This window comes from Galeopterus variegatus, unplaced genomic scaffold (assembly GCF_000696425.1).
Source record: "Galeopterus variegatus unplaced genomic scaffold, G_variegatus-3.0.2 Scaffold6603, whole genome shotgun sequence".
Taxonomy (NCBI): domain Eukaryota; kingdom Metazoa; phylum Chordata; class Mammalia; order Dermoptera; family Cynocephalidae; genus Galeopterus; species Galeopterus variegatus.
This window is the reverse complement of record NW_007732714.1, coordinates 54,461-68,467: the sequence shown is the minus strand read 5'-3', so window position 1 is coordinate 68,467 and position 14,007 is coordinate 54,461. Positions and strand designations below refer to the sequence as shown.

Sequence of the window (14,007 nt, the reverse complement as noted above, 5' to 3'; positions counted from 1 at the left end):
TAAACATCCATGTAACTACCACCCAGATTAAGGAACACAACATTGCTCTTACCCTAACCTAAAAGTTTTCTTTTTTTTTTTTTTCTTTTTAAGAGGTTTTTCCATTTTATTTCTTATTTACTTTCCGCTCATCCCCTCATTTCCAAGTCCATGTTGATGCATACTCAGTTGATCCACTGGGGAAAGAATACCAGTGCCTCTTTCTGGTTTGAGGTATCTTGTGCTTTTATTAGTTGTTGCTTTTGAGAGACTTGAATAACTTTCCTTTTAAACCTTTAAGATTATGAAATGTAACATATACGGAAAAGGTGTATAAAACGAATGTGTGATATAATGAATGAATTAAAAATAAACATCCATGTAACTACCACCCAGATTAAGGAACACAACATTGCTCTTACCCTAACCTAAAAGTTTTCTTTTTTTTTTTTTTCCTTTTTGTCTTTTTTCGTGTCCGGCAATGGATCGCAACCCTCAGTGTTGCTCCCACACCTCGCTCAGCCAGTGAGCGGGAACCGGTTTGTATGTGGGATCCGAACCCTCGGCGGGAGCGCCACCGCGCTCCCAAGCGGCGCACTGTAGCAGTGCGCCACCGGGCCGACCCCTAAAAGTTTTCCATTTGTTCCTTCTTCATTACACTCCCTCCCATTCCGTCTCAAGAAAATCACTGTCCTAACTTATATGGTAGTCACTCCATTGCTTTTCATTATACTCTTTCTATTCGTGTATGTATCCATAAACAATGTAATTTAGTTTTGCCTATATCTGAATGTTAAATTTGGATCCATACTGTATATATTCTTTTGAGTCATGCATATTTTATTCATGGTTGGTTTTAAGGTGTGTACATATTGTTGAATGTAGCTCTAGTTTATTCATTTTTATTGCTACAAAATATTTCATTCATTCCATTATTGATGGCCATTTAGGTTATTATAGTTTGGGACTATTATAAATAATGCTTTGAAATTAACTCCTGTTAATTTCTGTATACTGATGCACATAAGCATGCATTTCTAGGAGTAGAATTGTTGTCATAGAGTATGTGCAATTCAACTTTATTATATAATATGCTAAACTCTTTCCAAAGTGTTTACCAATTTATACTTCATTGGTAGTCTGCTTAGAGTTTCTTTTGTTTGTAGTCTCAATATTTGTTATTGACAGAGTTTATATCAGCCAATTTGTTGGGTGTAGTACTCTTGTGTTTTTTTTTTTTTTTTAAATAACCCCTTTATTGAGACTTGATATATAATTCAGATACCATACGAATTTACCTTCTTAAAATCTTCAGTGGTTTTTTTTAGTATATTCAGAGTTGTGCATCCATCACCACAATCAATTTTGGAACATTTTTATCACCTCAAAAATAAACCCTGTACTCCCCATTCCTTCCCAATTCCCCTAATCCTAGGTAACAACTGATCTACTTTGTCTGTGCATTTGCCTATTGTGGACATTTTGTACAAATGGAATCATATAATATACGGTCTTTAGTGACTGGTTTCTTTTCACTTAGCATGTTTTTAAGGATCACCCATGTTGTAGTATGTAACTATACTTCATTCCTTTTTATTGTTGAATAATACTCTGTTGTATGGATATCCCACATTTTAGGTATCCATTCATCAGGTGGTGGACATTTGAGTTGTTTCTAATTTTTGGCTATCTTGGATAACATTGCTATGAATATTCATATACAAGTTTTTGTATGAACATATGTTTTTGTTTCTCTTGGGTATATATAGTAAGAGTGAAATTTCTGGGTCATAAACCATGTTTATCCTTTTGAGGAACCACTGGACTGTTTTCCAAAGCAGCTGTACCATTTTATATGTCTACCTGTAGTTTATGAGGGTACTAATTTCTGTACCTCTTCAGCAACACTTGTTATCTTTTTCATTATAGCCATCCTAGAGGGTGTTAAGTGGTATCTCATGGTTTTGATTTGCATTTCCCTAGGGGCTAATGATATTGAGCATCTTTTCATGCATTTATTGGCCATTCGTATATCTTTTGTAGAAATTTGTATTTGGATCTTCTGCTCGTATTTTAATTGAATTCCTTTTAATTATTGAGTTGTAAGAGTTGTTCATATAATGTACATAGAAGTCTCTCGTCATATATATCAGGTATGTAAGTGATTTGTAAATACTTTCTCCTATTCTGTCGATTGTCTTTTATTTTCTTGATGATGTCCTTTGAAGCACATAAGTTTTTAATTTTGGTGAAGTGTAATAATTTGTTCAGCAACACTTGTTATCTTTTTCATTATAGCCATCCTAGAGGGTGTTAAGTGGTATCTCATGGTTTTGATTTGCATTTCCCTAGGGGCTAATGATATTGAGCATCTTTTCATGCATTTATTGGCCATTCGTATATCTTTTGTAGAAATTTGTATTTGGATCTTTTGCTCGTATTTTAATTGAATTACTTTTAATTATTGAGTTGTAAGAGTTCTTCATATAATATACATAGAATTCTCTTGTCATATATATCAGGTATGTAGGTGATTTGTAAATACTTTCTCCTATTCTGTCGATTGTCTTTTATTTTCTTGATGATGTCCTTTGAAGCACATAAGTTTTTAATTTTGGTGAAGTCTAATAATTTATCTGTTTTTTCATTTGTTGTACAAGCTTTTGGTGTCATGTCTAAGAAACCATCCATGGTCAGAAATATTTCTACTTCTTCTGAGTTTTATAGGTTTAGCTCTTAAATTTTAGGTCTTTGATCCATTTTGGGTTAATTTTTGTATATGATGTAGGGTAGGTAGGGTCTGACTTTACTATTTTGCATGTCCATATCCAGTTGTTCCAGCACATTTATTGAAAAGTCTGTTATTTTTCCATTGAATTGTCTTAGCACCCTTATTGAAAATCAGTTGCCCCAAAATGTGAAGGGTTACTTCTGTACTCTGACTTTTCTTCTGTTGATCTGTGTATGTATATCCTTAGGCCTATATCATACAGTATGGATTACTGTAGCTTTGTAGTCACTTTTGAGGTCCTAGTGTGCATCCTCCAACTTTGTTCTTCTCTAATGATTGTTTTTTTGTTTTTTTTTTCCTTTTTTTTTTTGTCTTTGTTCGTGTCCGGCAACGGATCGCAACCCTCAGTGTCGCGCCCATACCGGANAAGTGAAAAGAAGCCAGTCACTAAAGACCGTATATTGTATGATTCCATTTGTACAAAATGTCCGCAATAGGCAAATCCACAAACAAAGTAGATTAGTAGTTGCCTAGGATTAGGGGAATTGGGAAGGAATGAGGAGTACAGGGTTTCTTCCTGAGGTGATAAAAATGTTCCAAAATTGATTGTGGTGATGGATGCACAACTCTGAATATACTAAAAACCACTGAAGATTTTAAGAAGGTAAATTCGTATGGTATCTGAATTATATATCAAGTCTCAATAAAGGGGTTATTTGGGAAAAAAAAAAAAAAAAGAATTGTTGTCATAGAGAATGTGTAATTCAACTTTAGTATATAATATGCTAAACTCTTTCCAAAGTGGTTACCAATTTATACTGCATTGGTAGTCTGATTAGAGTTTTCTTTTGTCTGTAGTCTCAATATTTATTAGACAATTTGTTGGGTGTAGTACTCTTGTGTTTTTTTTTTTTTTTTTCCCAAATAACCCCTTTTTTGAGACTTGATATATAATTCAGATACCATACAACTTTACCCTCTTAAAATCTTCAGTGGTTTTTAGTATATTCAGAGTTGTGCATCCATCACCACAATCAATTTTGGAACATTTTTATCACCTCAGGAAGAAACCCTGTACTCCTCATTCCTTCCCAATTCCCCTAATCCTAGGCAACTACTAATCTACTTTGTCTGTGCATTTGCCTATTGCGGACATTTTGTACAAATGGAATCATATAATATACGGTCTTTAGTGACTGGCTTCTTTTCACTTAGCATGTTTTTAAGGTTCATCCATGTTGTAGTATGTAACTATACTTCATTCCTTTTTATTGTTGAATAATTCTCTGTTGTATGGATATCCCACATTTTAGGTATCCATTCATCAGGTGGTGGACATTTGAGTTGTTTCTAGTTTTTGGCTATCTTGGATAACATTGCTATGAATATTCATATACAAGTTTTTGCGTGAACATATGTTTTTGTTTCTCTTGGGTATGTATAGTAAGAGTGAAATTTCTGGGTCATAAACCATGTTTATCCTTTTGAGGAACCACTGGACTGTTTTCCAAAGCAGCTGTACCATTTTATATGTCTACCTATAGTTTATGAGGGTACTAATTTCTGTACCTCTTCAGCAACACTTGTTATCTTTTTCATTATAGCCATCCTAGAGGGTGTTAAGTGGTATCTCATGGTTTTGATTTGCATTTCCCTAGAGGCTAATGATATTGAGCATCTTTTCATGCATTTATTGGCCATTCGTATATCTTTTGTACAAATTTGTATTTGGATCTTTGGCTCGTATTTTAATTGAATTACTTTAAATTATTTAGTTGTAAGAGTTCTTCATAAAATGTACATAGAAGTCTCTTGTCATATATATCAGGTATGTAAGTGATTTGTAAATACTTTCTCCTATTCTGTCGATTGTCTTTTATTTTCTTGATGATGTTCTTTGAAGCACATAAGTTTTTAATTTTGGTGAAGTCTAATGATTTATCCGTTTTTTCATTTGTTGTACAAGCTGTTGGTGTCATGTCTAAGAAACCATCCACGGTCAGAAATATTTCTACTTATTCTGAGTTTTATAGGTTTAGCTCTTAAATTTTAGGTCTTTGGGGCCGGCCCGGTGGCGCACTGCTACAGTGCGCCGCTTGGGAGCACGGTGGCGCTCCCGCCGAGGGTTCGGATCCCACATACAGACCGGCTGCTCACTGGCTGAGCGAGGTATGGGCGCAACACCGAGGGTTGCGATCCCGTTGCCGGTCCTGGTCCGGTCCAGGCGTGACACTGAGGGTTGCGATCCGTTGCCGGTCATGAAAAAAGACAAAAAGGAAAAAAAAAAATTTTAGGTCTTTGATCCATTTTGGGTTAATTTTTGTATATGATGTAGGGTAAGTAGTGTCTGACTTTACTATTTTGCATGACCATATCCAGTTTTTCCAGCACATTTATTGAAAAGTCTGGTATTTTTCCATTGAATTGTCTTAGCACCCTTATTGAAAGTCAGTTGCCCCAGAATGTGAAGGTTTACTTCTGTACTCTGACTTTTCTTCTGTTGATCTGTGTATGTATATCCTTATGCTTATATCATACAGTATGGATTACTGTAGCTTTGTAGTCACTTTTGAAGTCCTGGTGTGCATCCTCCAACTTTGTCCTTCTCTAATGATTGTTTTGACTATTCTCGGTTCCTTGCATTTTTCATATGAATTATTTGAGAATACTTAAGAAAGTTTGTGGAAAAATGGAATTGAAAGACAGTACAAATCTTTCCATGAACTTTTTAAAGACCCCCTCATAGAATCAGTTTGTCAGTTTGTGGAAGAAGGCCAGCTGGAATTTTGATAGCAGTTACATGAATCTGTAGATCAGTTTAACAGTAGTAAGTCTTTTTACCCATGAACGTGAAGTGTCTTTCCATTTATTTAGGTCTTTTAAAATTTCTTTCAACAGTATTGCTTTTCAGAGTGTAATTTTGCATCTCATCTATAAAATCTATACCTAAGTATTATCATTTTTTGATGCTTTTACAAATGGCATTGTTTTCTTAATTTCATTTTCTGATTGTTTATTGTAAGTGTCTTGGCATATAATTGTTGTTTCTTGATCTTGTACCCTGTAACCTTGATGAACTCATTTATTAGTTCCAATAAGTTTTTAGTGGATTCATAGGATTTTCTGTGTACAAGATCATCTGCAAATAGAGATAGTTTTACTTCTTCCTTTCCAATCTGGATGTCTTTTATGTTATTTTCTTGCTTAATTGTCCTGGCTAGGACCTCCAGTAATGAATGTAAGTAGTGAAAGAGGACATCCTTGTCTTGTTCCTGATTTTAGAGGAAAAACATGCAGTCTTTCATCAGTAAGTTTGATGTTAGCTGTGGATTTTTTATAGATGCCCTTTATCAGACTGAGGAAGTTTCTTCTATTCTAGATTGTTGGGTGTTTTTATCATGAAGGGTTATTAAATTTTGTTAAATGCTTTTTCTGTATCTTCTGTTGAAATGATCATGTGGCTTTTTGCCCATTATTCTATTGCTTTGGTTTAGATAATAGGTCTTTATTTGCATTAATTGACTTTCAGCTCTTAAGCAAACCTTGCATTCTTGGAATAGATTCCACTTGGACATGGTTTATAATCTTTTTTATATTTTGCTGTACTCAGTTTGCTAGTATTTTGTTGAGAAGAGATACTGATGTATAGGTTTTCTTATGTTGTCTTTGTCTGGTTTTACTATCAGGGTAATAGTGGCCTCATAGAATAAGTTGGGAAGTGTTCCCTTCTGTTCTTTTGGGAAGAGTTTGTGAAGAATTAGTATTTTTCTTTAAATGTTTGTTACAGTTCACCAGTGAAGCCATCAGGACCTGAACTTTTAGTTTTTTGATTACTAATTTAACAGAAATCTCAATACTGAATGACTTAAAAAATTCTTTTGTCTTTGGTCAGATAAGGATGACTATGCTTATAGCACAGCAACCCGAAATATGCTCAACCACAGCTGGAAGACCTCTGTAAATCTTTGTGCGTTGATTCAAATTCCTGGAGTTTGGGACCCTTTTGTGAAGAGTTATGTAGAGGTAAGTAGACTTTTCATGAAATTTTTTAGTTTCATTTTGTCATGAGCCAGTGCAAAGACTGCATGCCTAATCTTTATTGATCAGAAGGAAACTAATGGAAAACATTGTTAAAAAAAATTTAAAAATACAGTGTCTCTTTTTTGGCCTGAATAATTTCTGTTTATTTTACTAGTATACTGTAAATTTTACTCTTTATTTTCACTACAGGGTAACCTGTCATGACCAAATATCTATAAAATAAATAGTAATGTAGTTGTAAATATAATTTCTGTATTATACTTGGTGGGCTTAAAAGAAAAGCAAAAAGACCTTTTATGTTTTGGTAGAATATAGAAGGGAAGAGGATGTGCCACCGGGCCGGCCCAAGTTGATGAATGCTAAAGTGATAATTGTGTTGCAGAGGTTAATCTCCAAAACCATATCCCAGTGAATCTGGGAATTTCTATGTAAGGATGGGAACAAAATGAAAGGAACTGTAAATGTCATGTACTCCTTTTGCAGCTGAAATTATGTAGGGCACTGAGTTAATTGCATCACATTTTCAGTCATTAGTGTGTTGTGCTTTGAGGACTTTCATTTTTTATAGGAATAGTTCCTATGTTGAAGTTGCTGCATTTTTCAGTAACAAAATAATCATGAGGAAAAAATGGGAAAAATTCGGTAGGTCTTTGTTATAAGTGATGTTTTCTGTGTTCCACAGGTAACATACGCGAGTGGAAGCAAAAATTTACATTACTGTTTTTCCCTATGCAGTACTATTCTATAACTTTTTGGTACCCATCAGTAAAGTTAAGCTATGTATTACCTTTCATATAGCTACCTTACAGAATTTAGCTAAGATTTCATGACTGACTTTATATAGATGCTGGAATTCTACGGTGATAAGGATGGAGCCCGGGAGGTGCTCAACAATTACGCCTACGACGAGAAGTTCCCTGCAAATCCAAATGCCCATATCTACTTATATAATTTTCTAAAGAGAGAGACGGCACCAAGGGAAAAACTGCTAAGTGTGCTTAAGGTATAGAATTTTTATTTCAATGTTTAAACAGGGTTGGGGATCTAATTCAAAACATTCTTAGGTCATTGCTTTCCAACTTTCACATTATAGCACCTATAGAAAGTTACAGTATAGGTGTGGTACACTGAGGTAAACAAAGAAACTTGTTCTAGCTGGAAGCTCCAGGCAGATACCCTCCACAGCAGTCCTCCCCTAACCCCACCACCTCCCTCTGCCCAAGTGAGATTGAGGAGAGGGGATCGGAATTTCAGAAACCCGTTGCCACTCTGGTAGGAAGACTCTGCGTTCGTATTTTTGAAAATTTAATTTTCATATAGTAAGACACACTTATTTTAAGTGTACACTTGGGTGCATTTTAACAAATGTGTATGTCTACACACTACTGAGATGATCAAGATACAGAACACTTCTATCACCCCCCAAAAATCCCTTATTTCCTTTTGCAGCCAATGTATCCACACACTCCTGGCCCCCGGCGATTACTGATCTGATTTTTGTAACCATAGATTAATTCTTCCTCTTCTAGAATTTCATATAATTGGAATCTTTACAGTATGTACAGCTGACCCTTGAACAACATGGTTTTGAACTGTGCAAATCTACTTACACTCAGGTGTTTTTCAATATACAGTTGGCCTTCCATATTCACGGGTTCTGCATTCGAGGATTCAACCAACCTTTGATTGAAAATACAGTATTCATAGGATTTGGAACCCTCAGGTATGGAGGGCCAACTTCTTGTTTCCATGGGTTCTGCAGGGCCAACTGCAGAACTTGAGTATCTGCTGGATGTCTGTCTACTTTTTAGTTATTACAAATAATGGTGCTAAGAACATTCATGTACAAGTCTGTGTGTGCACGTGTATTTTCATTTTTCTTGAGTAGCTACCTAAGAGTGGAATTGCTGGTAAGGAAAGTATATATTTAAATTCTTAAGAAATTGTCCAGTTGTTTTCTGAAGTGACTGTACCACAGAAATTTCCACATTAGTGTATGAAAGTTCAGTTTCTCCACGTTCTCACCACATTTGGTATTGTAGGTCTTTTTAATTATAATGATTCTAGTGGATGTGAGGTAGTATCTCATCGTGGCTTTAATTTGCATTTTCCTAGTGATGTTGAGCATCCTGTCTATGTCTGTAGGCCATTCCTATATCCTCTTTTGTCATGTATCTATTCTAATATTTTGTCTAATTTTAGGGGGCGTTATTTGTCTTCTTATTGAGTTGGAAGCTTTTTATGTAATCTGGATACAAATTCTTTGTTAGGTATATTCATTGTGAATATTTTTGTCCCTGACTATGGCTTTCCTTTTTGTTTTCTTAACAGTGTCTTTTAAAGAGTAGAAATTTTTAATTTTGATGAAGCCAAATTTATGCATTGTTTTCTTTTATCATTAGTGCTTTTTGTCTAAGAAATCTTTGCCTACCCCCAGATAGTAGTGATAGTTTTACATTTAGGTTTTAACTAATTCTTTTGTGTGCAGAGTCTTTTCTTAACAGTGTCTTTTAAAGTGCAGAAATTTCTAATTTTGATGAAGCCAAATTTATGCATTTTTTTCTTTTATCATTAGTGCTTTTTGTGTAAGAAATCTTTGCCTACCCCAAGATAGTAATGATAGTTTTACATTTAGGTTTTAACTAATTTTTTTCTGTGCAGAGTCAAGTAAGGGTCAAGGTTCATGTTTTTCCATATGGTTGTTTCAGCACTATTAAAGACTAACCTTTTCCCATTGAGTTACATTGGTTACTGTTGAAAATCAATTGGCCATACATGGACTCTATTGTGTTCTAGTGATGTGTAGTAATATTTCCATCCTTATACAATACTGTAGCTTTATAACAAGTCTTGGGATCATATCATGAAAATCATGCAAATGTGTCCTTTCCCAAAATTGTTTTTGGATTTTCTAGGTCCTTTGACTTTCCATATACATTTTATTTATTTATTTTTATTTTATTCAAGTCCATTAAGATTTTAACTACATTTAACAAGCAAACAACACATGTTTTTGAATTTTGAAAATTTTTTAAGGCTATGCACATTTATTCAAATAAATGCATAAACTGAATAACAGATGAATAACAAAATACTCTGTAGAAAGTAGGGCTTCAAATTTTCACAAAAACTGGAGATGTAAAGCTTATTAAAATTTACATATTTCATTTTATATTCTCTCCATTATTTGAGATAGCTCTCTAAAGTCTTCCAAAAGCATGCAAATATCAAATTAATTTCAACAGAGGAAGATGAATAAACTTTTCAAAGGCAATTTAATTTCTAAGCAGATCAACAAGTCCACTTAATAAAAAGAAATCAAGAACAGAAATTAGATATCTAAGTTTAGCAACATAAATTGCATAAAAAATCAATAAAACAACATAAACACAAGCACACTTCAAAAGGGTTGCGGAAAAACAAAATTGAAAGATAATGGAAATCTTTCCATGAACTGTTTTTAAAAACTTTTTTCCTTTTTTTTAAAAAAACTTAGATCATAGAAAATATGTTCTCTGACCACAATAGCAGAAGGAAATTTAGAAAACTTACAAATGTGTGGAAATTAAACCACACTCTCCTAAATAGAAAAATCACAGGGAAAATAAGGAGTACTTTGAGATAAAGATCAAGATGCAACATATCAAAATTTATAGATGCAGGGCTCATGCATTGTTTAGAGAAAAATTTATACTTGTAAGCACCTATATTCAAAGTAAGAAAAATCTCAAATCAGTAATGTGAACTTCTACCTTACGAAAATAGAAAAAATAGAGCTAACTAAACCAAAAGCAAATATAAGTAGGAAATAAAGATTACAACAGAAATATATGAAATAGGGATTTAAAAAACAATAGAGAAAATCAACAAAATCAAAAGTTGATTACTTAAAAAGAAAAACAAAATTTTACAAACCTTTATCTAGACCAACAAATAAGAGAAGACCAAAATTACTAAAATCAGGACTAAAGTAGGGGCATTATTACATTGTCACTGTGGCTTTTGTGGTGGTAAGATTTAGTTTCTTTCTCTTTCTTGTCTGCATTTTTGTTCTGTGGGTTTTGTTCTTTCTGTATATTTGTGTTAGTGATTATCATTTTCTGGACTCCAGGTGCAGGACTTCCTTGAGGATTTGTTTTAGGGCTGGTCATCTGGTGGTGAACTGCCACAGCTTTTGTTTGTCTGGAAAATATGCTATTTTCCCCTCATTTCTGAAGGATAGCCTTGCTGGGTACAATATTCTTGACTGGCAATTTTTTTCTTTTAGTATTTTGAATATATCATGCTGTTTGGTTCTGGCCTATAGAGTTTCTGTTGAGAAGCCTGCTGTTAGTCTGATTGGGGCTCCCTGATAGGTGATTTTATCCTTTTCTCTTGCTTCTTTTAAGATTCTGTTTGTCTTTGAGCTTTGCCAGTTTGACTGTAATGTGTCTTAGAATCTTTTTGGGCTGAATCTGTTTGAGGTTCTTTGAGCCTCCTGGATCTGAAGGTCCATGTGTCTCCCCATACCTGGATAGTTTTCCCTTGTTATTTCAGTCAGTACATTTCCAGTGCCTTTTCCTTTTTCCTCCCCTTTTGGAACACCCGTGATTTGAATGTTTGTGTGCTGAAGGTTGTTCACTAGCTCTATTAGATTTTTGTCACTTTTTAAAATTCTTTTTCCTTTTTTTTTTTTAATCTGCCTGGGTTATTTCTGAAAGACTGTCTTCAAGATCAGAAATTCTTTCTTCTGCTTGTTCTAAACTGCTGTTTAAGCTATTGCTTGTGGTGTTTATTTCATTGAGTGAATCTTTCAGTTCCATGAGCTGTGCTACATTCTTTTTTAAGGTATCAATCTCTTTGTAAATTTCCTCCATATCCGGATTTTTTTTCTCATTTCATTATGTTGTCTGAGTCTTCTCATATCTTGGTGAGTTTCCTTAAGATCGTTGCTCAGAATTCCTTTCCAGTCATTCCAAGGGTTTCCTGCTCTATAAGTTCTGGTATTTGAAAATTACTGTATTCTTTTGGTAGTGTCATGTCTTCTTGGGTTTTCATATTTCTAGTATCTCTAACTACGTCTCTAGACATTTATGTTGATGTCTGGTCATCTGGTAGAGCAGTTGCTTCTATTATTTTGGAGTGGGCTTTGAGGAGAGAGAGGTCCTCTTTTTTTTCCGGTCTCCACTGGTGACTCTTCTCGTGTCAGTGCAGTCAGGTGTCTGGCAGGCCTCCTGCACAGTTGCTGTGGCTGCTGCTGTGGCTTCGAACTGCTTTTTCAGCAGCTGTGGCTGTGGAGGTGGCTGTGGTGGGCCGCCCCTGTGGAAGTGGTGTTTTCAGAGTGCTTTCTTACCTGCTCTTGGGTGGGGCGTGCTGCTCTCAGCTTCTTGCCTAGGGTCCCAGGCATGCTCTCTTGCCTGCTTCCAGGTGGATGGGGCTGCAGCCCTTGGCTTCTTGCATAGGGCCCTGGGCATGCTCGCTTGGCTGCTTCCAGGCTCCATATACATCTGAAAGTCAGCTTGTCTGTTGCTACAAAAGAACCATGCTGAGATTTTGAATCTATAGATCAGTTTTGAAAGAACTGACAACAGTATTGAGGTTTCCCAACTGTAAACATGGTATGTCTCTGAAGTGCAGAAAAGAGTATACAAAGGAGTTGGTGAAAAGGTCTACCATACTTGTAATTGGAGTTCTGGGAGAGGACATAGAAAACAGTGTAAAAGCAAACAGACAAATTAAAAAATCCCTAATATTTGAAGAGCTTATAGCTAAGAATTTTCCAAAACTGATGAAAGACTTTTAGAGCTCTGGTAATGTTTGGTTTTTTGATCTGGGTGATGGTTTCCTGAGTGTGTTTAATTTTGTGAGAATTTGTTGAATGGCACACTTGTGATTTGTATACATTTCTAGTACATATGTTATATTGCAATAAAAAAAATTTTTAAAAATCTAAGTGAAGTTAGCCATATACAGAAATCTATAAATGATGAGAAAAATGCAAATAGGAACTGAGTTTCAGTAATATTCTCTGGTATTGGTATATTGGTCTTGATTATTGATCTTGAAGTGATAGATCTTTTACAAAGCTATTAAGAGAAATTAAGAATATTTACTTTTCATTTTGTCGGAAATCATTTCAGTGAGGTCACAGTACCTCAGCAAGCAGACAGAATGATTTCATTTTTCATATTAAATATGTTGAAATGAGAAATGTACAGGGTGATCATTCCAAATCCAGAAATCCAAAATCTGAAATCCTCCAGAATCTGAATCTTTATGAGCACCAATGTGATGCTCAAAGGAAATGCTTATTGAAGCATATTTGATTTTGGATTTTCAGATTTCGGATGCTCAATTAGGAAGTATAATAGATCTGCAAAAATCCAGAAAACAATATAGACATGTATAAGCAAATAATAAGTCCCCATCCATTTCCCCCAATTCTCCTGACTGTCTTATTAGCAGGGATTTTTTAAAAATACCTTTAGTGAAAGTGCCTTTCTATATCCAAATTGAAACTAGATAAAAGCAAGGTATGGTTTAGGTCCTTGATTCATTTACTGAGAGCATATTAAACAATAAGAACTTGATTAGAAAGTAGGTTGAAATTTGAGAAATGCTTTTACAGTGTGTAGAAATGACAGGGCTATTTTTTCTTCCAGATTTTGCATCAGATTGTACCATCTCATAAGCTAATGTTAGAATTTCATACATTACTTAGAAAATCAGGTAAATAATTTTTGTTTTATACCTCTTTGTAAAGACAAGCTATAGATTAGGGATCAGCAAACTACGGGCCAGGGGCCAAATCCACCCCTTATAAGTGCTTGGAAATATTTGCCCATTTTAATAGATCCAGTTTTGTTGAAGCCCATTCATTTATGTATTGTCTGTGGCGGCTTTTACACTATAATGGCAGAATCATGTAGTTGTGATAGAGACTATATGTCTCGCAAAGCTTAAAATATTTACTGTGAGGCCTTTTACAGAAAAATTTGTTAACTCCTGTTATAGAATGTTAGGCAATAGTTAGGAAAAGAGAAATGGCTTCAATTTATATAATTCACTTCGTTTTAATCCCTACTGGACTCAGTATAAAAAAGAACATACTTCTTCATAGAAGGAAACTAGCTGGCTAAACCCAGTTGGTCCTAGAATGACATAGGTCCCTCCTAATAGAAGACAGCATATGCGGGTACTTCAAAAAGTTCATGGAAAGATTCGTGATCTTTTAATTCTATATTTCCATGAACTTTTAGAAGTATCCTCATATATAA

The 14,007-nt window shown here is 34.7% G+C and overlaps 1 pseudogene; it reads left to right on the top strand.

Moving 5' to 3' along the window:
* The window catches only part of LOC103606473, a 23,684-nt pseudogene that overhangs the window by 8,798 nt on the left and 879 nt on the right, over positions 1-14,007 (top strand).